Below are 6,000 nucleotides of genomic sequence, written 5' to 3' on the forward strand. Positions count from 1 at the left end.
AAGTTTAGTGGAATTTTGGCCGCAATCTTAAAGTAGTTGTGGTGGCACCAACACAAAGCACTCTGGGTATTTGTGTGCAGGCAACAAAGTGCCAGGGGGCGACTCCGCTGGTTGTATAGAAGAGAAAATGACTCTACTTCTCTCTTGATTTATTACCTCAGTAAACATTGTAAACATGAGTTTATGTCTCAATCTCTAGTTTCAAGTCTTCTTCAATACAGCATGATGTTCATTTAGTACATTATGCTCCATTTAGAGTCACACAGACCATGAAGCAGAGTAAAGCAGAGTCATATCTCCTCACAACATGCTAAAGCTGGTACTGGAGCAGGGTTGTCTCAGTTTCATTTTGTGTCACTGCATCCGAGGGAACGTGACCTGACGTTGGTACATTTCTCTCTGGCTGATCATGTGTCGTGATTGGCATTACAATATTCAAACGTAAATGGTCATTGAAATGTTTTATAAATGTGAATTCTTGAGCATATTGAGATATAACAGTAACTAGCTTTGTAAACTATAAACATATTTTTAACCTGTTGGCCCATTAGATGGCGCTCTGAGGCTCACAGTGGGCCCCAGCCAAGTGCTTTAGAATGGTGAATAGAGAATAGTGGTGTTATTTGTGCACTCAAAATCCAGCACTTACCTTTGTTGTGTCTCCTCTCCAGGGTGTTCGGGCTAAAAGAGTCCCCAGGGTACCTGAGCACCAATTTAAAGTTGCAGGAGATATAGTTGCTTTCTACGACACTATTGTAATGCGTATATCGGTTACAGTTGGAAAAAGAAGCCAATATTTGATGACACAAACTGGAGTCTGGTCTCTGCCAACTGTGTGTCTCGTTCTTTAGAAAGAGAGGAAAGCAGTGGCCACTTTCATTCTTATTTAAGGTTGAATGAATAAAATAGTTTGCAAGGATGACATGAAGGACACATTCTAGGTTTAGCTACTGCTTCAGTGAGGTGCAGGTTATCCACTGAAAGCACGATAAAAATAACGCTGTGACATCGCTGAACAAGCAAAGCTATACATTTCGGCGAGAGCAATGTGTTAAAACACAATTTCTGAAACGAAGGTTGTCTTTGTCGAAACGCTATACACAAGAAACAAAAGCATATCCACAACATATCTTACATCTCTGGCAAAAGCAAACGCCCCAACTCTACACACAAACACCACTTCCCACATGCCAACTGCACACTGATGTGCTGTTAAACACTGTTATCAGGAGTCTTTGGCCTTTTCACTTCCATAACACGTCTTTCAGAAAACACCCAAAACACACATTCAGGTCTTTATTTTATTACTTTTTCCATTTGTTCCACCAAAAGTTACCATTGTAATACAAAACATCATTGTCTTAATGTCATTTGTGTTACCCTCTTCACCTTAACTTAGGATGACATGAACTTACAGTAGTTACTGTTTTCTACTGTAAACAGAATACATTATATTGCAACTACAGCCCTCTAACCCATTTTTCTCCAAAATCAACCTCAATTGTTGTGCACACCAAAGAGCAAACTGAATCCTATTCATAGCGTCCAAGCTCTGATTCCTAAGTTGAGGGTGTTTTTAAAGGTGCATTCTGGGTGCAGGTTATTGATGATTCAGCACAAAGGCTTTTCGTTTTGAATGGTGTGTCTAATGTAGATAACCGTGTTTTAGAATCTCGATCTTAGTGTAAAGCAGAGAATGTGCTTATGGTTCTGCATACTGGTCAATAGAACGGCTACACGAGTCTGTGCTTTCAATAATTGTGCGATAGCTCCCAGTTTTTGTGTCTTGGCAAATGCAAAAGAAAATGCAAGAAGCCATCTTGTATGCAGACAACATGAGGCCTCAAAACACCAGCGGAAATAAAGCCAAAGACGTCTAAACACGCAGTGAGCCGCAAACGTTGACTTGAACAGAGGGGCCCACAAACACCGTGTGTTGTTTAGGGTTAGCCTCTTCGGCTAGCAATCCTCACTCTGGACCGGTTTATCCGTGGACTTGAATCGGCTACGACGGCCACATGAAGAGAATGTGAATAACTTCTGTCTCTGGTGCAAACCCGACTCAGGACCCCACTAAAGACTTAACGCGTTGTTTAGCAGCAGCTGCTCTGTACCAGCTTCCATCGCTCCATGGCCCCTGAGTGCTGCCCTCAGGCCGGCCTGCCTGTGCATTTATGTGGAAACAAGTCAGTGCTCTATTAATCAACTAAGTACAGCACCATCATCAGCCCATTACAAGTATTTATCTCACAGTAATTGCTGACATGTTAATTACACGTAATGACAATCTGTCTCACTCAGTGCTGTAGGAGGAGTACAACTCTGAGGGCTGAGTGATCAGTGTGTGTGTGTGTGAGTGTGTGTGTGTGTGTGTGTGTGTGTGTGTGTGTGTGTGAACGAGAGAGAGAGCGTGCACTACAGTGTACCTTTCTTGATGATTCAATGGTGAAGCCGACCAAGCGAGCTTTTGAAATGTCATAAAAAAAACCATTTAAATGAGCAATGTTTCCATCAGCTGCTTCAGAGCGATTAACCTCAGAAGTTGGCTCTATAGGTGGGACAGTGGCTGTAATCCTCCAGGAAACAGAGTCGAAGATGAGGCTGTGACCCAGAAACAAGTCGCCTTCTAACCGTCTTACACATGTACGAGAGAGCAACGAAGAGAGGCCTTCAGGAATCTGTTTTCATTGGGCAAGTTTTAATTGTTCTTGGATGTTAAGCTTTGGTCATGATTCACGCTGTCCGGAGACCAAGACAATACGAATATATAACCGAGAACATGATGACATCAGAAACAGCTGATCAATCATGTGAGTGAAATGTTCGCTTCCTCAGAATGTTTTCGGTGAAGCACATCAACTCTTTCTTCGACAAATGGAAAAACCACCTGTAGGGAGCGTAACAACTTTTTTGTTGTTGTTTTCATAGAGATTTTCGAATGCGATACTTTACAATAATCATCAAAATATGTTAATGGCTGTATATAAGAAGTGGACACAGTCATTATAATGTCACCCATTGGTTTGTGGACCCCCGTTTTGAAGCCTCGAGTTGGCGATTTCGCCGTCGCCATTTTTTATGTAGCCAATGAACGGAAGTTAACATATTTTGAATGCAGAGGAGTGACTCAGAGACGCAGTGTACGGCTCTGGTAGCAGCAGCAACCTGTCAATCACAGTAAGCCCGCCCTAAAGCATACTCTGCTTTATGGTCTGTTTGACCCTAAATCAGGGGTCTCAAAGTCATTTTCACTCTGGGCCACATCAGCATCACGGTCACCTCAAAGGGCCGGTTGTAAGACTGTGTAAATGTAACTACTCGTAACATATTGTTACATAACTGTCTCTGCATTTGATTATTGTTTATTCAAGTGTAAAAATATTGTACATGCAGTTATATAAATGTAAACATATATTTCAGCACATTTCTGTTATTACAACTTAAATCCTTTTAATTTAGGGTTCAGCAACCCACATGACTCTGTCAAAGATCAAACTATTAAAGACAAATATCAAACAAGTTATTACAATAACTTTGTTCAAAGCTTAAAATCCTTTCAAGGGTGCATTTGCACAATCCCACATGAAGTACTTCATGTCTTTTAAAGCAGGTTTAAAGTAGTCTTCAATGTACTCACAATACATTTACATGTCAAATGTACAGTAACCAGCCAAAGAGCTGCTTCTATGACTGTGTTTAAGTATCTCATCATTATGACTTTCTATCTCAGAATTCTGACTTTCTATCATAGTTATGACTTTATATCTCATAATTTCGACTCCGGGGATATTTTTATTATCAAGTCTAACTTTTAATTTTTAATTTTTTTTTGCTGGCAGATTCGTGGGCCACATAAAATGACGTGGCGGTGCCGGATGCACATTGAGCACATTGTGTTGCTGAGGACATCCGCTCGAGACCGTGCTGAGGGGATCGAGTGTGGAATTATTGTGACCATGATGCCAGGAGATCACGTATACTGCTGTACTGACTGATGAGTTGCCAACTTAATTTCGTTGTATGTTTTCACGATGACAATAAACATCCTTATCCTCATACTGCAGTGATGTTCATGAAACCCTCGTCGGGTGATCCCGGACTCCCACAGGTCTCCGGCCAAGGAATCTGTCTGGAGCACCATCAAAGAACAGCTTCAATATCGAGGTCACAAGATCCAGATGTTTGAAGAGTCGGTCTCCACCCCATACAATGGAGGAGAATGGGATTTCATTTTATAATGCTCATAGCATTGGAGAATAACATTCAAAACTTGTCTCGCAGCCAGAAAACGAGCATTTCAGTTTGCACTCTGACTTCATATTTCTTTAGTGGGAGGTTCAATTCCTTCTCCAATTCTTATGATTTGCATTTCTATTTCACATGGACTGAAACATCTGTCACTGTGGTTTAGAACAAGAACACAACACATGACAAAGTACGGGCAAACGTACGTTGACTTTTTCCACCTCTGCCGTCTGTGGTGGTGCAGTGATGCAGCTCCAGATGTGGTATCGGCTGCTGTTGTCTACTCCACTCCATAAAGCTCCCGGCAGGAGAAGCCACGTGTTTGCTGGAGAGCTAATTGACTCATGTTTGTGAGTAAACCATTGAGAAAATAAAGACACACGGAGATGAAACACTGCAGGAGAAATGAACCACCAATTCAAAGCAATGGAAGACAACCACACCGAGAGGCTCACATTGGCTTTTCTTCTGAGGCTGGCTGTGAACTGGGCTTTGAAGCTTTAATGGAACACAGAAAAGTATGTCAACTTACTCGAGGCCCTCAAGGGCTGCAATTTCTGATACACCACAAGACAGTTCTGTCATTCTAATACCCTTTCAACGAGTGTAATTTGTCCTTAGGGTGGCACTACAGAGGAAAGGCCATACTTCTTTAAAAACAAAAAAGGTTCATCCCCTTGAGAGATCGATTTGCTCAGATAATTACTCGACAATCTGCTGTTAGGTCATGAAGTGTGAACATTTGAATGAAGGTGACACCAGAGGCAAGCTTGTGGCGTATGGAAAACGACAATGGTACATCCACAGGGGAGCAGGACTTGTATTTGGAATTGGTCTTTGTGGGCGGGTCTTTCAGCATGCAGACATTCTTTTGGGTTGTGGGCCTGCTCTTCTCAGCCTTAGTTTGATGCCTGCTGTTACAAGGTGGTGGTCAATGGAGACATCTGCTCCTCTTCGCACCTTGACATCTCTCAGAGAGCGTCTATAGATACCTAACGTCGGGACAGACATGCCAATGCTCATTCAGAAACAGTGCCTCCATTGCACAGTTTGTCCTGCAGACAAATGGATTTTCACAATGTAAAATGTCCACTCACTACAAATGTTGTTCTCTGTATGAAAATACTGTTTTGACTATTTAATTGACAGAAAAATCATTTCAATTATTGTACAATAAATACACAAAGCATTTATTATATATTTTACTATATATTTATTCTTAATCATTATGTTTTACTAGTATGCTGTTACATTCTGTGCCAGATTGCTGTACTGTACTGTATACTGGCAGTCCAATGGGTGACGTCACGATGACGACGTCCACTTCTTGTATACGCTCTGTTATTGTGCTGAAACACAGCAGTACAGACTGCGGGCTTCCAGCCAGGAGGCTGCTGTACGTTCCCCGTGTCAAATGACAAGCCAACGTTGATTTATTTCTCATGTAACTTGTGTACATCAGTAACTTCCGTCGTTATATTACGACGACCTTTTCTGAAGCCTAACTAAGTCGTTTTGTTGCCTGTTTCCTGTGGAGACAGAAGTTTATTTTGAAAAGACCGTATGCATGTAACGAGCATGAATAATGAGGAACGTGTTCGTAAGATATACAAAATCATAGAATGACGATACGTTGGTGCAACTATACAAAGCCCTTTAAGTTCACCATTAAGAGATCTACTGATCAGGCTTGCACTTGAGTGACATCACCAAAATGAAATCAAACTTTCAATCAAGGACTCCAGTTCATCATAG

The sequence above is a fragment of the Melanostigma gelatinosum genome, assembly GCF_949748355.1.
Source record: "Melanostigma gelatinosum genome assembly, chromosome: 18".
In the NCBI taxonomy this organism is placed as follows: Eukaryota; Metazoa; Chordata; class Actinopteri; order Perciformes; family Zoarcidae; genus Melanostigma; species Melanostigma gelatinosum.